This window comes from Telopea speciosissima, chromosome 11, assembly GCF_018873765.1.
Source record: "Telopea speciosissima isolate NSW1024214 ecotype Mountain lineage chromosome 11, Tspe_v1, whole genome shotgun sequence".
NCBI lineage: Eukaryota > Viridiplantae > Streptophyta > Magnoliopsida > Proteales > Proteaceae > Telopea > Telopea speciosissima.
In genome coordinates, this window is record NC_057926.1 from 47,438,253 (window position 1) to 47,460,778 (window position 22,526).

General features: G+C 43.2%; 1 pseudogene; it reads left to right on the plus strand.

Moving 5' to 3' along the window:
- LOC122645999 overlaps positions 1 to 22,526 on the plus strand; it is a 66,473-nt pseudogene that overhangs the window by 25,598 nt on the left and 18,349 nt on the right.

The window sequence follows — 22,526 nt, forward strand, 5'->3', positions numbered from 1 at the left end:
GCGCTAGCCAAATTTTGGAGTTCCTCATTGGCGAGCCTGGATAGGGCGTCAGCGGTGGCGTTCTCCTCCCTGGGAACTCGAACCATCTCAAACTTCTCGAAACCCTCGATCAATGCTTGAGCGCGTGCTAGGTATGATGCCATCCTCTCATCTTTTGCCTCATACTCTCCATTCACCTGATTCACCACGAGCTGGGAGTCACTCCGGGCGGATAGGTGTGTGACTTGGATGGCTTTGGCCACCCGGAGTCCAGCTAGTAATGCCTCGTACTCTGCTTCATTATTGGATGCTTGGAAGGTGAACCAGAGAGCATATTAGATACGAAATCCCTCGGGGCTGGTTAATATGAGCCCAGCGCAGCTTCCTGCCGCATTGCTCGACCCGTCCATGAACATGTCCCACGATCCGTGATCCTTCTCTTCGGGCTCCCCTGTTTGTGACTCGATCTCAGACTGGGTACACTCTGCAATGAAATCTGTAAGAGCCTGGCCTTTGATGGCTGTCCTTGGTTGGAACCTGATGTCATGCTCACTTAACTCCACCGCCCATGCTATCAATCGTCCGGAGACGTCCGGTTTGTGCAATATCTTCTTCAAGGGTAGGTCTGTGAGGACTGTGATGGTATGGGCTTGGAAGTATGGTCGTAGCTTCCTGGCTACCTTCTCGATCCTAGTGTACCTGGTCTCTGCATCGATCAGGACATGGCTGACGTAGTAGATGGGCCTCTGGACTTTGTCTTCTTCCTTCAGCAATACTGCGCTGACCGCGACAGGGGTAGCGGCCAGGTAGAGCTGCAACTCTTCGTTAGGTTCCGGTCGCCCAAGCAGGGGTGGGCTCTCTAGGTACTCCTTCAATTCTCCGAACGCCTTTTGGCCCTCTTCCGTCCATGTGAAGTCCTTAGGGCTTCGGAGGTTCTTCAATGTTTTGAAGAATGGTAAGCACTTATCACCTGATCGTGACATGAACCTGGAAAGGGCGGCAACCCTTCCATTCAACCTCTGCACTTCCCTGACCGTTCGAGGAGGTGCCATCTCTTAGATGGCCTTGATCTTGGATGGGTTGGCTTCTATTCCACGGACTGAGACCATGAACCCCAGGAATTTTCCTGACGTTACACCGAAGGCGCACTTTGCAGGGTTTAGCTTCATCTGGTTCCTCCTCAGTACTGTGAATGCTTCCTCTAGGTCGGTCAGGTGTTGGTTGGTGTGGACGCTTTTCACGAGCATGTCATCCACATATACCTCCATGTTGCGCCCGATCTGCTCCTCGAACATCTTGTTGACCATTCTCTGGTAGGTGGCCCCTACATTCTTTAACCCGAACGGCATGACGTTGTAGCAGTAGTTCTCTTTGTCCGTCCGGAATACAGTGTAAGACTCATCATCCTCATACATGAGGATCTGGTTGTATCCGGAGTAGGCATCCATGAAACTCAGCATCTCATGGCCGGCGGTGGCGTCGATCAGTAGGTTGATCCGGGGCAGTGGGTACTCATCTTTTGGGCATGCCTTGTTCAGGTCGGTGTAGTCGACACACATCCTCCACTTCCCACTTGGCTTTGGTACCATGACCACGTTGGCGAGCCAGGTTGGGAACTTCTCCTTTCTGATGAACCCTGATTGGCTTAACTTCTCGACCTCCTCCTTGATTGCTGCTTGTCGGTCGAGGGCGAAGTTACGCCGCTTCTGTTGAACGGGCTTCCTGGTTGGGTCGACATGTAGTCGGTGTTCAGCTATGGAACGTGGTATTCCTGGCATGTCGGAGGTCGACCATGCGAAGACATCCATGTTCGCTTAGAGGAGGTATCCAAGCCCTTCTTTCTATTCCTTGCTTAGCAGCGAGCCGACCTGAACGACCTTGGAGGGGTCATCCTGGCTGAGGGGCCATGGGATGAGGTCTTCCACTGGCCTTCCCCTTCTCTCTGTCAGTTCATCTCTCTGGTCACTGATCATGCTCTCTAGGCAGAGTGCCATTCCACGGGTGTTGCCATTATTCTTTTTCATGAAGGTGGCATAGCACTCCCTTGCTTTCTTCTGATCTCCTCGGACTTCGCCTACCCCATTCTCGGTGGGGAACTTCATCTTCAGGTGAAGTGGTGATATGACTCCTCTAAGGGCTGTCAGTGATGGTCGCCCTAAGAGGCCGTTGATGGACACCACGGACTTGACTACCATGAAATTTACCATGATGGTTACTTGTTGAGGGTGTACCCCGTAGGTGACGGGTAGCTCTATGGTACCTCTGATGGAGGCGGTGGCACCTGAGAATCCATGGAGATAAGTGGGCTCTGGTTTGAGCTGGTCATCCCCGAACCCGAACTGTCGATAGGCATCCAAGGAGAGTACGTCAACAGACGCCCCTGTGTCTATCAGTACCCTGTGTACAGGTCGATTGGCTACCTCCACCTGTACTACTAAGGCATCTTCATGCGGGAAGTTTAGTCCTTTCAGGTCTTCATCCGAGAAGGAGATCACCGCCTCAGTCTTGGCTATCTTACTGGGCTTCTCTGCCACTCCCACGAACCTGGCAGGAGCTTTAGCTTTTCTGGTGGACTCTTGCCCTGGTCCTCCAAGTTTGGTGAGGATAGGAGGTCCCTTGGTGCCACTAGGTTCTGTGGCATCTCTCCGCTCTTCTGGGCAGTCTCTCTCTCGATCTGTTCTTCTTTCTTCTCATCTCGGTTCCACTCTGTCTCCGTCGCAACCTCTATCTCCTTGGCCTGAGCGGTTGTCACGTCTCCCCTTCACATACTTGTTCAAGCTTCCTGCTCTTACCAGTTGTTCTATCTCTCTCTTCAATTGATAGCACTCCTCTGTGTCGTGCCCATTCTCTTTGTGGAAGAGACAATATTTGTTAGGGTTTCGCTTCTCTGGCGCTGCTAGCATTGGTCGTGGCCAATGGAGTAGGTCACGGTCCTGGATCTGCATGAGTATTTGGGACCTGGTGGTGTTCAGTGGTGTGAACTCAGGGGTGCTTGCCCTCTCACTTCTCTCTGGGCGGCGGTCTGTCCTCCTAGATGGGCGGTCGCTCTTCTCTTGTCGGCGCTCTGTCCTCGACCTCTTACCCTCTTTGCGGTCATCAGGTGCTGACCTCTTGTTGTCCTGTGGCTTGGCCTCGATTATTTTTGTTCTAGCTTGTAGTACCTCGGCCATATTTACAAACTCATTGCACCGCTCCAGGAGCTCTTTCATAGTCCTGGTCTCATGACGTGCCAGGTCTTTGATCAAGTCCAGGTCCCTAATACCTCCTGCTAGGGCTGCATGCTGTGTCTGGTCATCCAAGTCTCGAACCTCCAGGGACTCCTTGGTGAACCTGGTAACGTATTCCCTGAGAGATTCCCCAGGGTTCTGTACCACGTTTAGTAGATTGACGGTGGTCTTCTTCTGCTTGACGCTGCTTTGGAAATGGGTGACGAACTGTTCGCATAGCTCTGCTAACGAGCATATAGATCTCGATCGTAGCCTGGAGAACCATGATGTGGCTGCTCCCTTGAGGGACGCAGGGAATGCCCGACAGGATACCACGTCCGGCCCCCCATACAGCTTCATCATGCCATTAAAGTAGTTGATGTGGTCATTAGGGTCAGTGGTACCACTGTAGAGTTCAAAGGTGGGTAGTCGAAACCTGGAAGGTAGTGTGGCTGACATGATCTCTGCCGAGAAGGGGTGTTGTCCAGGTATGGAATGTCTCGCCTTTGGTCTGCTTCTTCAACCCTTCCAGCTTCTCATCCAGGTCGCGGAGTCTTTGATCGAGCTCCTCGTCCCGTGTCTGCCCCCCACGCCTAGCCGGACGTTCGCTGCGACCCCATTCACGCTCTCTCCTGGATGTCCCCTCCCGCCTTGAGTGTTGGCGGGATGGTGAATGGTCATGCCGTGATGAACCCTGTCGTGAAGGTGAGGGGCTTTCTTCTCTGCAGGTCCGGCTTCGTCGTGGTATGTGACCTTCTTCCAGTCGTCCGTCGAACACAGACCTCCGGACCGATCTCTGCGGGCTAGACACCCTCGCCCTGGGTGTTGGCGTCCTCCCACGTTCTGACCGTTGCGAGAGGTCTCTTGTTCTCCTGGGATGCTGGGAAGGCTCCCCCCGCTGCGGAGTGGGGGTTGCCTGTCGCGCAAGTCTCTCTGATCTCGCACCCCTGGGAGATGATCTCCTAGGGTTTGGCTCTTGTTGAGGTATGGACTCCACCCTAGCTGATGGTGAAGTCCTCCGACGGTGAGATGTCGCACGCTGCGTCAGGTATTCTCGAAAGAGTCGTTGTTCATCGAGGATCTGTCGTTGCAGGTCGTTGATCTGACCCACAGTGGCTGGAGCATTGGGGTCAGGTGTCACCTCCACCACCACATCGTCGGCCTCGTCATTGTTGGGCTCGGCGATCACGAACTGGTCATTAAGGGGGATCTCCTCCTCTAGAGGGACATGGTCCTGGTTGTTGGCTCTGCGGCGAGAGCACTCTGGGGGTGGTGATCCATTCCTTGCTCCGTTGTTGGTGGTGGTAGTCTTCCTTCGTGCCATTGAATGAGTATGGGAGCGAGCTAGTAGCTGTAATGGCTAGCGTCGTTCCCACAGACGGCGCCAATCTGTTGCGTCAAGAAATCGTCGAGCAAAGGGGTCAACAGAGAGAACCGGTGTGGTCCCGGCCTAGGGCTCTCCGATGCCAAAGTTAGATCTCCTGGCGCAAATAGATGAATAGTGATTATTCAGTATGAGTTTAGATGTCCCTTGATGGGGTTGCGTACCTTGCCTTTTATAGTAGCATATGGCGGTGTATGGCGGTGTGGAGAGTCCCCATTTGATGGCGATTGTGCCGTTGAGTGGATAGAGGCCCTGGGTAACGGGGCTCTATCCTGATTGGCCATCTCCCCGTGGGAGGGAGTGTCCTGGTGGCATCAGGATCCTTGGTGGATAGATACCCGCGTGTGGTGATAACGTCCTTGGTGCTTGAATCCGTCTGGATGACGTGACCTCTAAGCGGCGGTCTAGAGTCCTGGTAGTGACATGAGTCTTAGCGATACGATCGGATCGTAGATGGGTGGCCCCCACCTCACGTGCCCACGATGTTGTGCCTGGGTGCAGGCCGCGCCTGGGTGAGGCTGCGCCTGGATGTGTGGCTGCGCCTAGGTAAGGCCGCGCCCAAGTGGTGGCCGCGCCTGAGTGAGGCCGCGCCCTGGTGAGGAGGCCGCGGCCTGGGTGAGGCCACTCCCTGGTGAGGAGGCTGCGCCTGGGTGAGGCCGCGCCTGGGTGAGGAGGCCGCGCCTGGGTGAGGCCGCGCCCTGATGCGGGGCAGCGCCCGAGTGGTGGCCGCTCCCCCGAGTGGTGCTGGGACCCCGGTTCGTTCCCCTTAGCTATGGAGCGGGTCGTCTGTGACACATGGCGGTCGTTGATTGGCCCGGTGAATATTGGATGTATCATGTTGATAGGGGAGTCCATAATCAAATCAAATCTATGTCAAAAAAGAAGTCCCACACATTGTTGGATGGGGATTGGAACACACTATACTTTTAGATTCTAAATCGTCTTCTTTAATATTAGATTGAGTTGTCTGTGTTTACAATAAATTATATCCTTTCTCTTAATCATTTTTTTCTTAACTCATGTTGTGTTTTTGTTTGGAAGAGAGCAGACCTCGGCAAAATGGTAAGGTTGCTCCATTGCTACCTAGTGGTCTTGGGTTCAAGTTAAGAAACAACCTCCTCCAAACCATGCAGTGGAAGGAGCTTGTTATACTGGGTACACCAATGGTGAAGCTCATGCACCGGATAAAGTGGCTTCTCTTTGTAAATCCTGACATCCTATTGGATAAGTTCTTCTCTTCTTTCTTTCAATAATATTTTCATTTTTTCCTTATGACAAAAAAAAAATGTCTAATTATTCATCTATTCAATATGAGCCAATGCATATGTTGCAATGTGGAGAAATTAATCTTTGAAAATCCGGTGTATCTAAAGAAAGATGAATAACAGGAAATGCAAGCGGCTAAAAAAAGTTGAAAGCATAGCAAAGCACGTGTTTGAAATGGATAAAAATAAAATGACCAAATTAACCGTCCATAACGTAAGAAAAACAATTTACTGATAAAAAGTACTGTCATATAGGCAACTATGGAAAGATAACTTCCCAATAAAAAGGAAAAATGTTTTCCTTCACTACGCGATGAAGATTCACCACAAATACCCTATGAGATTTTAGTAGGTTCCTCCAAAATATCCTCCGATGCACATCTGAATCCATTCACCGTGGCTGAAGGAAAACTCGTCCTAAAAAGAAAACCGTAAGCAATTAAAAAAAATAAAGATTAATTCATGGTTTTATTTGATCCAATCTTAAATCTTATACAAGAATTTTAACTCAAATTTCAAACATGATTTATTGAGAAAAAGACAACCTGAGAAAATAATAGGTCAAACTAGGAACTAAGAAAAGCTATTAAAAAAAGGGTAAAGTACACATAACCCCTTATAATGCACCCAATATTCCTCGTACCCCCTAAGCGGCTCAATATTCCACGTACCACCCTACAATATTCCACGTACCACCCCTACTTGGCTGCTTTACACCCCAAATGCCCGATATATAGGTCCAATCCGTTAAATACCACCATTAGATGCCACAATTTTGACCATTTTACCCTTTGCTCTATTTTCTTAAATCTAAAAGACTTAATTACCCTCACTTATTTGTTGCCCTAAACTAATTGAAAATGATCATTTTACCCTTTGTTTTATTTTTATAAATGAAAATACCTAATTGCCCTCATTTACGTATTACCCTAACCTAATTTGAAAAGACTATTTTACCCCTAAAGATTTGTTCCTAAAAACCCCAAAATGCCCTCATCTTCCCCAAATCATCATCTTCTTTTACATACCCCCCCACCACCACCACCACCACCGCCACCGCCACCGCCACCATTGCCACCCACCATTGGCTTTGGGTTCTAAGACAAATGAGAGAAACAGAGAGCAGCAGAGTGAGGGAGTAAAAGAAAAAAGGAGCACTGAGACAAGAAAGCTCGAACCTTCCCTGAGCCGGGGTAGAAGACTCTCGTCCGACATCGTCTTCTTCTTCTCCACTTCTCCTTCTTTTATTTTGATCTCTTTTCTTACCATCTCCATCGAATTTCTGAGACCTACCAAATTCATTTGTTTTTTGTTTTCCCATCTTTAAACCCCAATCTCCAATACCCTATTCTCCCTTCTCCATCTAAAATCCCATCTCCAAGAGATGAAATCCCTCTTCTAATCTCCACCGAACCCACTTCTTTATCTTCAATTCCTATTTTCTAGTTTTTATTCCATATCAAACCCCACCCATCTCTTTTCTCTTTCCACTCAACCAAACCCAAATCCAACACCGGAAACCTGTTTTATTTTCTCTTTGATTACCCCAATCCCATAACCAGAACTCCACCGTCCCATCTTCTCCCCTCTCTCATATTCTTCACCCCTTTTTTATTTTAAGTATTAATATGTCTGTAATAATCCTCAGTCGCTGTTACTTGAAAATTTTTGCAATCGAACGTGGGTCTCCATTCATCTTCTCCGCAAAGGTGTTCTTCGTCTCAGTGATCGGTTGTTGCAAGTGCCGGATCGAGGAGAAGCAGGTTTACAGGGTTCCAGATTTTATTCAAAAAAGGGTTCCCTTCAGTTCACGGCGGCAGCGGCGGCATAGGCAGCGGCGATTATCAATTGTCGATTGTCGAGTTGGGTGGTGGTGGTGGTGGTGGCGGTGGTGGTGGGTATGTGAAAGAAGATGATGATTTGGGGAAGATGAGGGCATTTTGGGGTTTTTAGGAACAAGTATTTAGGGGTAAAATAGTCTTTGCAAATTAGGTTAGGGTAATACATAAATGAGGGCAATTAGGTCTTTTCATTTATAAAAATAAAACAAAGGATAAAATGATCATTTTCAATTAGTTTAGGGCAACAAATAAGTGAGGGTAATTAAGTCTTTTCAGATTTAAGAAAATGGAACAAAGGGTAAAATGGTCAAAATTTTGGCATCTAACGGTGGTATTTAACGGATTGGACATATCTGGCATTTGGGGTGTAAAACAGGGGTGGTACGTGGAATATTGAAAGATGGTACGTAGAATATTGAGCCGCTTAGAGTCGAGGAATATTGGGTGCGTTATAGTGGGATATGTGTACTTTACCCTTAAAAAACAAGGACAAAATGCTCAAAACTCAAATGTATGAAGATTATTAAACGTGAGGAGATCTATTATCTCGTTCTATTTTTCTTAATGGATCAGTCATAATTCATCCATGACACAAGATAAGATGACTCACTCATGAGTCATGACTATCGAGATAAGTCCATTCTTACTCTTTATAGAATTAACACTTTCGGATGACGTTATGGTATTCCATAATAAGATTATCAGTAAATAAAGTAATAGAACACAAGGTCCATTGAAAGTATACAAACCCGTGTCAGTAGGGAATGAATGAACCCATCGGATCTAACATGAACCACAGAATCTGGATGTATATTTTCATTTTTTATTGGAAAAATTACTTGTACACTCAGAATATTGCCTATTTTTTTAATATTTCTTATTTTCAAAACTGTACTTGAACACCTCCTGCATTTTATGATTTCTTTCAAGTAGGTCCTGTCCATTAGTTACCATTTAGTGATGACATCACGAGTAAGAAAAATCCAAAATACCCAACTACCCTTTAAAGGTTGTGAAGTGACCACCCTTCTTCTCCTTCTTCCTCTCCTTCTTCCTGCAACCCATCCGCCCCTACTTCCAATTGCATCGCATCTGCAATATGGCTATTCTGTGCCTGTGGAATGGAAAAAAAAATTGAAATAACCCTAAGAATTCCACATTTCTAGATACAAAGGCTTGTTCTAGGGTTCTTGGGGATCGATTCCATCTCATTTGAAATTCAGAGACAGAATAGAAATTGGTGCTCAAGAACCCTAAAATCTGTCTCCGAATTTAAAATACATCCATTGTGAGAGTTTATTTCTAAAAGAATTTAAGATTAAAAGAAGGGAAAGAATTAATAGAACCACCAAGAAGGTTACGAGAGGGACGGGAATGGCTCATCATCTTTGAACGATGACTGTCCCAGGTGGCTTGATTCCATGGAGCCCAAATCAGTTCTCTACATTTGTTTTGGGACTTCACCTTGCTTTCCTGCAGCTCAATTGAGTGAGATTGAGTCGGGTCTTGAAGCATAAGGGCATCCCTTCATCTGGGGCGATGGCTTCCAGCAGGGGTCAAAGAGAAAGAATGGAACGAGAGAAAGAAATGGGATTTTCTCCTCAAACTTTTGATATGTTTCATTTTTTCTCAACCCATCTGGGTCTTATGCCACCTTGCTTCAATTAGCTTTGAGCCCTATTGAATCCCTTAATTGTTGCGATGTTTCCTCTACTGCAACTGCCCTCAGAATCCTCTCAACCAAGAAGAAGCTCTGTTTCTTAGGATCATAGAACAGTAGCAAAATCAAAGATGGGATCGGTGAACTATTGAGAAATCTGGAAAAGATAAGGGCATTGATGATTGGCTCCTAATCTTCTTCAATAAAACGGAGAAGAAGGGTAAGTTGGTCATTTAACTTCATAAGGGTAATCTCATTCCACCCTATCAAATGCTTTTGACATTCAAATATAAAGACTACCCATCCATGTCCCCTTTTTTATTTTGTAGAAAGTGAAAAATTTCATGTCCAATAACTTTAAATTGGTCATTTAACTTTATAAGGGTAATCTCATTCCACCCTATCATATGCTTTTGACAATCAAGTTTAAAGACCACCCATTCATGTCCCCTTTATGATTTTTTAGGAAGTGAAAAATTTCATGTGCAATAACTTTATCGGACAACATCTTTGTCGGTTGACACCAACACTAATACCTGGCTGATATCCTATCATTCCATGGTACTATGATCACAATGGTATTATGGTCAAAATACCCTTTGGTATCCGTATCTTTGAGGGTAAAACTTTTCATTAGATCCAATACTGTTTGATATCATCCCCATATCCGATCTGATACCGATACTCGATATTGATCCCCGGATACTCAATACCTAAAACCATAAACTTGGTACGAATGATCATGGTGAGTCGATTCGTCTACATATATATTTACAATTATTTCCCGCAAAATGCTTCTGCATTGCTATGTAAGATGTATCCAAATTCCTAATCTTACAGAGTACTTTCTCTCTAGGGTTTTAGTATGTTCCAAAAATACTCATTTGATATCCTTTTCTGCCCTCTTCCACCTTATGGTATCCCATTCACCATGGGTAGAGGGAAACTCGGTCCTATCTTTTATATCTATTTCTTACAGATCAAGATCCTCTGCTGCGCAGCTGCCCCAACTGCTCTACTGTGCAAACAAAACAAGGCACGAAATGACCGTCTTACTCCCACTCGGACAAGGTGCTCGGGCAGAGGTAAAGCGGTCATTGTGCACCTTGCTATGTCTGCAAAGTAGCGTAGCTGGGGCAGCCTATGAGGATAATAACCCGACAGGGGATCGTCACGTGTCTTCCACCTCATCCCTCTTTGGGGAGAAGAGAGAGGTGAATTGAATGTTCGGAGTCGCCACCTAGAGGAGGGTCTAGGACCCAAGATTGTAATGTAATGACTCTCATAAACGCCCTTTGGGGGACAAATGGTTTGTTGGTCTGGGTACGGGTCAAGTTACAGTCTGGGGAAGGTATTATGCACCCCAGTCCGCCCGGATTTGTCAGTCTCTAGGCAATGGTATAACATGTTTTGATAGAACGTAAGATGCAAGTACAAAGAAAATAAAACACAAGGAGAGTGAAAAGAGCACATACCCGGAGGTTTGGCTGTGAAACAATAGTTAGTATACTGGAATATAAAATAAAGGACTCAAGACCTAAATAACTTAAGCATGGTGGACTCAAGGCTAAGCATGAAGAGATGATAAAAAGAAAGAGACAGAAATGATGGCTAGGCCTGTGCATGAGGTGGAATATGGATAACAATAATAAAACACGAAAACATGTGTACATGGCATGTGAGAAGACTCGTAAAATGAATGCATGGGGGAATCTTAAATTACAGGGGATGGGGATCATACAAAAGTGCATGCATAGAGACGAATAAAAGAATAATATGCATGAACTTCGGAAGAAGGAGAGAAAGGAGAAAGAGGAGAGAGAAGGTGTGATCTCCATCTAGGGCGATGGGATCACACCCTTTTAGGAGATGCAAAACGGAAATTAAAAATGAAAAATCAAGTAAAATGTAAAGGAAGAATAGACTCTTACCTAATGAGAGCAAAAGACTAAAGATGTGGAGGTTTCCCTTTTGTAACTCAGGAGATTTGTACGTAGGAACAAGTTTCGCCGCTTGTAAGGCTTCTCTTGTCTCTTGTACTCGGGTACTTTGCAGTCAAGCCAAGATTCCCGGATTGGTGTTTCCAAGTCTTGAGATAGGGGAAGTTTGGAGGATTGTGGTGTTCAAGTGGTAGAGAGGCAATAGACCAGGGCTAAGTGGGATGTCAAAGTTAAGGGCTCAAAGGTTTTGAATGGAGGCTACGTATGGGTGCAGGGGGGCACTATCTCTGAACTGGGGACTAAGCCAAGCTCCTCTCAAGTGAATGTCTAACCCTCCTCAACATGAGAAGGGGTGTATTTATAGGTGTAGAGGGGTGTGTGCACTCTCAAATTAGTCTAGGATTGGTGGAGTTAATCCGGATAGTCCAGGTGGCGGGTCTTTGCATCGACGGTGGGTGTAAAGTCAAGGTAAGGACCAATGGATGGGGGGCAAGTGTTTAGTTGCCTTAGGAAGTGTTCCCTGGGGCCTAAGGGAACCAAGATTGAAATCCAAAGTGCTAAAAATAGGCTGGGACGCAAAAAGAATCGCAATCAGAGTGAAATATGGAAGGTTTGGGCTTCTCAGATTTGTTGTTATTCGACAGTGAAAGTGCCTGATTCGACATCGAAGTGGGGTATGGTCGACATCGAGTGGTTATCGATGAACAAGACTCGACATTGAGGGAAATGGATCGGGTGTCGAATACCATTGACTAAGTGTTCAAGTGAGATAGACAGTAAAAGTGCACTGTTCGATAGTGAGGAGGTATGGCTCGATGTCGAAGTTAGGTGGGTTCGGTGTCAACTTGGGGCCTTTGAGTGTCGATGGGCATGGTTTGGACGAGGCTGGTTCTAAGGAGTCTAAGTCATGGCTAGCCTTTCCAGGGGTTCTTGGAACTTCAGGTTTGGGCTCCGGCAAAGGGGAATGTGTGATTGGTAAATGGATTCGGGCGGTGCACATTGACGCTACATCCACAGATACACTGGCTCTAGGCCTTGGAGGATGCTCATCATCGTTACGGAAAACCTCCGGGTTAAAAGACAAAATGAGGTGTCTACACAGTCGTGCTTAGTAGGAGACCCCAATCCATTTCTTTGCGTGCCAAACACAATGAATGAAACTCTACACATATGTGCAGATGCCCGTACATGTGAGAGGTAACCACTTGTCCTATTTTTGCCATTTATAAGGGATGGAGGAGTATTTATGGAAACAAAATAAACATGTAATTGGCTATGAGATGTATGTCACATACGTGTAGTTTATGGAAACAAAATATACATGCGATTGTGATGCAACCTATATCGGGGTAGGATCGAATAGGGTAGGGATTGACTGATCTCTCTTCAAGACGATCTTCACTACCTAAAAAAAATCTAACTCTCCAAGGCTAGATCCAAAAAAAACTCTTCTAGGTTTTTTGAGTATGGAACTCTTCACGGTTCTGAGTGGGAGATAATCTCTCTTTTTTTATTCAACTCCAAAAACTGTTTTATTCATCCTCTACATGGGCTATTTATCATAGCCATTACAAGAAGAAAGTTCCATAACCCAATCTCAACTCCAAGATCCTATGGTTGAGATTAAATCTAATAACAAAAGAAGACTTACATTCACAGAAATAAATCCTACGAGGAACAAATCCTAATAAGTAGGAATTAAATTTGTTAATTTAACTTCAATAAAATAGGAAGCACTAATAAAGTAGAAATTGCAATTGTGAAGATCCACTTCCACACGGTTTAGCCTCTTCACACTTCCACGCATAGTATTGTTGCTAATTAATGAAGTAATTGATGAAGAGTGCCCAGCTCACACTCTAACTTATTATGGAACCCTTTAAGTCTAGCAGAGCTGTAATTGAACCAGCTAGGTTGGTTCCGGACTGAATTTAAGTTCTGGACTGAATTTAACTTAAACCGTTGACTGAGTTGGGTCTCCACTTGGTCTGCTACCAATTTCGGGATGGCATCATTCCCTCCTGGTTTAAAAAAATTCGTCTTCGAATTTGAGTCACCATCTTCATATGTTCGCCTTCTACCAGGATCAAACGAAAACCAGACAATCCTATCCCATGTGAAACCTGTAAATACAAAAGCCGCATGTGGTTTTGGTTTTGAGATTGTATCTCCATGTGTGAACGAGTTGTTGCTACAAAACTTCATGGAAATAGATCTCAACAAAAAGGAGAGATCTGATTCTTCTTGGTCCTTCTTCTTGTAACCTTGAGATATGGAAGAAAAAAATGGGAAATAATGCAAAACAGAATCCAGTGGACTAAGAACCAAGGACACAGGTGAATCTAGATCTGATGGTACAGAGGGCCTAGATGCTCTGACTAGGAAATCATGACCAACCTTAAGGTGAGCTGTGATTGTTGAGCCCATTATTAAATCAGCCTTCGAGAAGTTAATGGTGAGATCCCTAAAAATGGGGATTTGTGACTACTCTGTCTTGGAGCAAGTAAGACAATCATCCGGATTGAGTGTTGCTGGCGCACTATGTTGCAGCCAAGATTTTCGTTGCACTTTCGATGCAACATCTGGTATAAGCCTTTGAAAACTATCATGTTTGTCGGCTTTCTTGTCCGGGTACTTGTCGAACATCGGAGGTTTGCAAAAGTCAACATGCATTGTGAATTGATCATCGGTAGCTTGTTGGCAAAGTTGCCGAGTCTCCTCTCCGAGGTCGGTCGTTTATTTGGAGTGTGTGGTCACCTCTACGCATGGGTGCCATGACAAATCTCCAGTTGGCTCTGATACCAAGTGATGCAGCTTATATCGGAGCAAGATTGAATAGGGTAGGGATTGACTGATCACTCTTCAAGGCGATCTTCAATACCTAAAAAAATCTAACTCTTCAAGGCTAGATCCAAAAAAACTCTTCCAGTTTTTGAGTATAGAACTCTTCAAGGTTCCGAGTGGGAGATAGTCTCTCTTTTTTTATTCAACTCCAAAAATGTTTTATTCATCCTCAACATGGGCTATTTATCATAGCCATTACAAGAAGAAAGTTCCTTAACCCAATCTCAACTCTAAGATCCTATGGTTGAGATTAAATCTAATAATAAAAGAAAACTTACATTCATAGAAATAAATCCTACGCAAACTAAAGAGAGGAATAAATCCTAATAAGTAGAAATTAAAGTAGGAATTGCAATTGAGAAGATTCACATCCACACGGTTTAGCCTCATCACACTCCCCACGCATAGTATCTTTCCTAATTAATGAAGCAATTGATGAAGAGTGTCCAACCCACACTCTATTACTTAATGTGGAACCCTTTAAGTCTAGTAGAGCTGTAACTGAATCAGCTAGGTTGGTTCCAGACTGAATTTAAGGTTCGGACTGAATTTAACTTAAACCGTTGACTGAGTTGGGTCTCCACTTGGTTTGCTACCAATTTCAGACCTGTAATTGGCTCTGAGATGTACATCACATTCATGCAGTTTATGAAAACAAAATATACATGCGACTGGGTCTAAGATGTAACATTCACCTGCACAAAATAAACATAATTCATTCTCAAATGAGCATGCAACTTGCCCCACATTCTATTTTTACAAGAGACGTACACAGAAATATTCAAACATGTAAGTCGGATTCTCACGAAACAGAATTTCATCATAATCTATAAAAATTCAATCAAAAAAAATTTCTAAAAAGAGAAGATCTCAGGATCTGAATTCCACATACAGTCGCCCTATCTTTATTCAATAAAAAAAACGTTTTTTTTTTCTTTATTAGTCATGTAAACTTGGGTCTACTAATAAAGAAATATTCCACATTCTGTTCTTACAAGAGATGTCGACAGAAATATTCCACATTCAAGCATCTACGTTGTCTCACGAAACCGAATTCACCAAAATCTATAAAAATACAACCAAAAAAAAATTATAAAAGGGGAGATTTCAGAATCTAAATTCCACACACAGTCGTTAATCGTAATTCCTAGAAAGGCTAAGAAAATATGAAGATGAACCATGGTGATCGCCATTGCCCCTCTCTCCACCTCTGTTCCTTTCTCTTTCACTTCATCTTCATTTTCCCTTCTGCTTCAGCTTCAGCAGAACCAGCTCAAGCTGGTTACAAGGATCCAAGACTCCCAATCGAATACCGAATCTCAGATCTCCTTTCTCGGATGACTACTCATGAAAAGATCGGCCAAATGGCCCAAATCGATATCTCCGTTGCCTCTCCTGATGATGGGTCACAAAGAAAGAAAAATGGGGAAATAAAGAAGAACTTGAGAAAAGAAAACAGAGTAAAAGAAGAAAGAAAAATATGAGAAACTTCTCAACTTCCGACCTATCCTCCTTTCTATTGATCAAATGTATTTATACAAGTACATAACCAATTTTGTTATCCATTATTCTACTTTCTTAGTATTACATTTAAGTCCTTCCTTTCACATTTTATATTCTTGATGCCAGGCTGGCTTTTTGACTGGTCTCCTGTGTCTACCAGTTATATTAGTGCCATCTGTTGATGGCACCTCCCTATTTGAGCTGGTATCATCCCTTATGTCTTCAAAAGACACCTTGTCCTCAAGGTGGAATGCTGGGTAGAGAGTATGAAATTCCCGTGCATCCTCCCAAGAAGCCTCTTCCAAGGGTAAGTTTGCCCATTGAATCAAAACTTGAGGGACCCATACTCCTTGTCTGAGAATCCTTCTATCTGCTATCATAGCCAAGGGCTCAAATTGAGGAGAATTGTCAACATTTGCAGCAGGTAAAGGGAGGGGCTGAATGAGGTCGGTGTGATCCCCTCTGAAAGGTTTAAGAGCTGAAACATGAAACACCGGATGTATTTTGGAATGCTCTGGTAATGTGAGTTTGTGTAAACGAATTAATTCGTTGCTCAACAGAAATGGACCAAAAATTTTGGAGCCAGCTTATTGGAAGATCTATTGGCAACGAGATCCGCCTATAAGGTTGAAGCTTGACTAACACCAAATCACCCACTTGTAATCGTAATTCAGTCCTGGGTTTGTCACTTGCTTCTTCATTGTAGCTTGGCTCTTGCTCAAATGAGTTTTAAGCCGCTGTAGAATGTCTTCTCTAGTGCCCAAATCCTGATCCAATAACTCCATCGCTAGTCCCTCCGCAATAAACTGGAATGGAGGGAGGAGCTCTCCCAAAAACAGCTTGAAAAGGAGTCATTCCAATAGAAGAGTGAAATGCAGTGTTATAGTGAAACTCGGCAAGATACAAGAATTGGGTCCATTGATGAGGCTGATCTACTACAAAACTTCTGAGATATTGTTGCAAACATCTATTCACAACCTCTGTTTGGCCATCTGTTTGTGGATGGTATGAAGAACTCATCCTCAACTGTGTCCCTTGTAACTTGAACAGTTGCTGCCAAAACTTACTAAGAAAAACAGGATCTCTGTCACTCACAATAGATCTTGGTAAACCATGATGCCTGCAGACCATAGCCATGAACAACTCAACAACTTTATGAGCATTAAAATGAGATGGCAATGGACCAAAATGTGCAGCTTTCGTCAATCTGTCTACAACCACCAAGATGACTGTAAAACCACACGATTGAGGCAGACTGGTGATAAAATCAAGACTAACATCTTCCCAAATCTAATTAGGAATAGGAAGTGGTTCTAGTAGTCCAAAAGGAGGAGTATTGCAAGATTTGTGTTGTTGACACTGAATGCACTGACTAACAAACTGTTGAACATCTTTCTTCATTCCCTTCCAAGTAAAATTAGCTCCCAATCTCAGAAAAGTTCGTTGAATACCAGCATGACCTCCTACAGGAGTGGAATGAAATTCCTTGAGCAAATCTTGTTTTAAAATTGCAGATTTTCCCAAAAAAAGCTTGCCTTTGAAGTATAGCAAATTGTTTCTTACAGTCCATTGAGGATAACGCTAAAAATTAGCTGTACTGATTGCATTAGTTGTTGAATAGCGGGATCAGAGGCATGCTCTTGAACTAGTTGATCCAAAATGTCAAATTGCTGTATTGATAATGCCATGAAAGAACCCGGATGTGTACTATGATCAGGGACTCTGGACAAAGCATCTGCAGTGGCATTTTCTCTCCCAAGTTTGTATGTGATAACATATTTATAACCCAAGATTTTCACCAAATAGTGTTGTTGCTCCGGAGTTTGTATTACTTGATCCATTAAAGCCTTTAAACTCTTCTGATCAGTACAAATGGTGAACTGGCTCCCTAACAAGTATTGCCTCCATTTTGAGACAGTAGAGGTGATTGCAAAAAGCTCCCTAATATAGGTAGAAGCTGCTTGCATTCTAGGGCACATTTTCCTGCTGAAAAAGGCAATAGGATGGCCTTGTTGTAAGAGAACAGCTCCTATACCCTTCCCAGAAGCATCTGTCTCTAATGTGAATGGAAGAGTAAAATCTGGTAACGCCAAAACAGGTGCTTGGATCATAGCAGTCTTCAGTGTCTGAAAAGCAGACTCAACTTGTTCTTCCCATTTAAAATCACCCTCTTTCTTTAAGAGATCCGTCAATGGGGATGCAATGGATGCATAACCTTTGATGAATCTTCTGTAGTAGCCTGTAAGTCCAAGGAAGCCTCTAAGTTGCTTCTGATTAACTGGAGTTGGCCATTGTATCATGGCCTGGATTTTGGACTGATCTGGTTCAACTCCCTTAGCAGTGATAATATGCCCCAAATAATCAATAGAGTCTTGAGCAAAACTACACTTAGACAGTTTAGCAAACAAAGTATGCTGCTGTAAGCACTGTAAAATGATACGCAAATGCTCCTCATGTTGTGTTAGACTGCTACTATAGATCAAAATATCATCAAAGAAAACCACCAAAAATTTTCTAAGATAAGCATGGAAAATCTGATTCATAGTAGATTGAAATGTAGAAGGGGCATTTGTTAGACCAAATGGCATAACAAGGAATTCATAATGACCATTGTGGGTTCTGAAAGCCGTCTTATGAACATCTTCAGTATGCATTCTTATCTGATGATATTCGGATTGCAAGTCTAGTTTTGTAAAGACCGTTGCCCCAGACAACTCATCCAACAACTCATCCACTGTAGGAATTGGAAATTTATCTTTGACTGTAACTGCATTTAAGCCCCTATAATCCACACAAAAACGCCAAGTCCCATCTTTTTTTTTAACAAGCAACACAGGGGAACTAAATGCACTGGTGCTAGGCTGTATAATGCCTTGTGTCAGCATGTCATCCACCAATTTTTCAATCTCATTCTTCTGATAATAAGGATATCTATAAGGTTTAATATTGACAGCCTTAGGATTATCCTCCAACACAATCTTATGATCAGTTACCCTATGTGGAGGCAGAGATTGTGGTTCAGAAAATACCTTCTCATATTGGTGTAACAGCTTCTGGATAGCACTAGGAAGGTCAATAGTACAAGAAAACAACTGGGCAGATGGGAAGGACTGCTCCTGAGGCAATAATTGCAAACAGAATACCGTTCCTCCATGATCATGAATAAATTGCAAATTATTGCTAAAAATAAGCCCAGCAGCTGAACTGTTTTCACCCTGTAGATGCACTCGTTTGCCTTCCCATTGGAATTCCAGAGTCAACTTACCATAATCTGTGACAATAGGGCCCAATAGCTGCAACCATTGAACTCCCAAAATTATATCAGCTCCTTGCAACGGAATGATAAAAAAATCTATCCAAAAGGAATGATACTGGAGCACCAACTCTACTCTGGAACACATTCCAATGCAAGTAATGTACTGCCCATTTCCCACCAGCACCCTAAAATGAGGGGAAGGAGTGATGGTTAAGCCAAGAAATTTAGCCACTTTTTCTTGAATGAAATTGTGGGTGCTACCCCCATCAATTAACACTTGCAGCAGTTTGTGTGATATCTGGCCCTGCATTCTCAGAGTCTGAGGTGTTTGGTGACCCATAAGTGCATGAAGACAGATGGCTGGACTAGCATCGACAGTCTCCATAGCCCTTGCATAAGGATCTATACTAGCTTCCTCCTCTAATACAGGTATGGAATCCTCATAATCCGCTCCTTCAAACCAGAAACATGCACCTTTATTCTTACACTTATGGTTTGGGGTATATTTTTCATTGCAAGAAAAACACAAGCCTTTTTCTCTTTTTTCTTGAATTTGCATTTGGGTCAATTTTCTTCCAGGTCCTCTATTTGTTTCTGAAGGTGATGGCAATGCTGCAACTGGTCTTGGATTCAAGATTGGGATGATACTCCAATTCTTGGTTGCCACGACCTAGTAGCCATCCGCATGTCTTGCAACCAATCTTCTTGCAGTCTAGCCAATCCTATAGCATGATGCATTGTGAGTGGTTGATGTGCTATGACTTCTCTCCGGATCTCTGGTTTGAGCCCAGAAATGAAACAACTCTTGAGAAATTGTTCTGATAACCCAAAAACCTTGCTGGATAAGGATTCAAACTGAGTCTGATACTCCAAAACTGAGCTAGTCTGCGTCAGTTTAATTAATAAACCCGGAGAGTCTTCATATAGAGAAGGACCAAATCTATACCTCAATGCCACCTCAAATTCAGCCCAAGATCGCAACTGTCGGCTTTGTAAGACCCATTGGAACCAACTTGAAGCTTCACCATCTAAATGAAAAGAAACCATAGGCAATCGCTGCATATCAGGTACTTGATGAAATGAAAAAAATTGGTCTACCTTAAACAGCCATTCCGTTGGATCTCCTCCTCCAAATCTTGGAAAATCTAGTTTCACAGTCCTGATCTGAGACACTAGCATTATAGCATGCGAAGAATCTGTCGCTTGCGCAGAATGTTCTTGTGAATTGACCCTCTGTGCTTCCACATCTGCAGTTAGCTTATCAAATTTTTGGGAAAATTCCTTTTGCATTGCTGCCATTTGAGCGGCCATCTTCTCTAGAGCCAACTCAGTCTGTCGAGCTCGAGTTCCTTCCGTCATGGTTAACAATGAAAGCACCAATGATGGGTCACAAAGAAAGAAAAATGGGGAAATAAAGAAGAACTTGAGAAAAGAAAACAGAGTAAAAGAACAAGAAAGAAAAATATGAGAAACTTCTCAACTTCCGACCTATCCTCCTTTCTATTGATCAAATGTATTTATACAAGTACATAACCAATTCTGTTATCCATTATTCTACTTTCTTAGTATTACATTTAAGTCCTTCCTTTCACATTTTATATTCTTGATGCCAGGCTGGCTTCTTGACTGGTCTCCTGTGTCTACCAATTATATTAGTGCCATCTGTTGATGACACCTCCCTATTTGAGCTGGTATCACCTGATGTCCTTACTAATCATTCCATCGGTTCATCCCCTCTGTTTTCTATAGTTTTCTAAGGCTGTCCATGTTTGGTATACATTCTTAGAATGCATTCTAGGTTGATTTCGCATTCTCTGAAGATAAAAACAATTATTTTTATCCTTTAAATGCATACCGAACACAGCCTAAGTTTTTCCTTCTTGTTTGAAGTTTAATTTTCTTGAATTCTTTGAAGCTCAAGAGGATGAAAACACTGACGATGAGGGTTGTTCTGGTTATCAATTTCAGGGAGTGTAGTGAACGGAGTAGTGCCGGTCGGTCATCCTGTTATAGGGCCAAACGCAATCCCTGCAATGGCGGACATGATCGATGGGTTCCAAAAGTCTGCGTTGTCGGCAAGGCTTGGGATTCCCATGATATATGGTACTGACACAATCCATGGCCATAATAACGTCCTCGGTGCCACTATTTTTCCTCATAACATTGGCCTTGGAACTGCAAGGTTTCTCTATCTTCCTCTTTCTCTGTTTGTGTGAATCTATGCAACTGTGGGAGAAACAGAAGCTTGAGATCATTTAAAGATAAATTGTTATCAGATTTTTGGCAAATATTTTCCTATTTTCTGATTTTCTTGTTTTGTTCTGATGAAGGGATGAGGATTTAATGGTGAAGATCAGAAGTGCCACTGCTTTGGAGGTTCAAGGCACCGGAATGACGTACGCTTTTGCTCCCTCTCTCTCTCTCTCTCTCTCTCTCTATCTATCTATCTATACACGGAAAGAGCAAAGTCGATCATTCATGCCAGCACTCCCACGAGTCTATCTCTCTCCTACCCATGTGAAAAGGCACCTCTGCCCCATGTTTTAAGGAGGAGAGAGATAGACACATGGGAATGTTGGCGTAGGCCACACTCCCGTACAGAAAACTGCTTCCCAAAAAAAATATATGTTATTATATAAAAATCATTTAATGCAGTATTTATATAATAGGATATATATTCATTGAAAAAAAAAACATGTTCTCTAAAAGAAATTTCCAGTAAGGTTTCAATTTCTTAATTCATTATTTTTGTTAAGATAAGATTTTTTTTTAATTAATTCTCATTTAAAACAATTTTAATTATTGTGATTAAGAAATCTTATGGTCTCAAGGTTTTTTAATAAGTTTCTACCTGTATTAAAAAAAAAACTTAATTCAAACCTAAATTACCAGTGGAAAGGCCACTTTAAAGCCCTAAGTTACTAATCGGGTTAGAAATCGCAGGAGCAGCTTTCTCATCCCTAGTAGTATAGTATCTGTTGTTCCTATACCATTTCGAAGAAAGAGTAGGTTCCCGATCCCTCAAAAGTAGCACCTACTATTGGATAATCAACATCTCTTACCATGGTTATGGTCTTGTTCATCTTTTAACTAATTAATCTCTTTGAATGTGTGGAACTGCAGGTGTGTAGGGATCCACGGTGGGGTCGATGCTACGAGAGCTACAATGAGGATACGCAAATTGTGAGGAGGATGTCCAAGATCATACTAGGCCTACAGGGCTACCCTCCTCACAATCATACCCTTGGTTACCCCTTCGTCGCTTCTGGGTACTTGCTTTTTCTGTTTAAACTGTATTTCCATTTTCACACCTATTGAGATCGGATCCTCTACACATACGTGCACCTGAAGATCTAGGCTATGTTTGGTATGTATTCTAGGAAATTTTGCATTCTCAGACAATAAAAACAACTATTTTTACTATTCGAGACTGCAAAATCGACCTAGAATGCATTCCAAGAATGCATACCAAACGCAGCCCTAATATCATTATACTATTTTACCTACTATTTGTATTGTATCATCAATCTGGTATCAGTTCAACACTGATACCAATATAATATGATATGACCAATTTGATCGATACCGATTCCCAAAACCGTGGTCTCTAGTTATTTATTGGACGGTAGAGATTCTAAATTATGATGA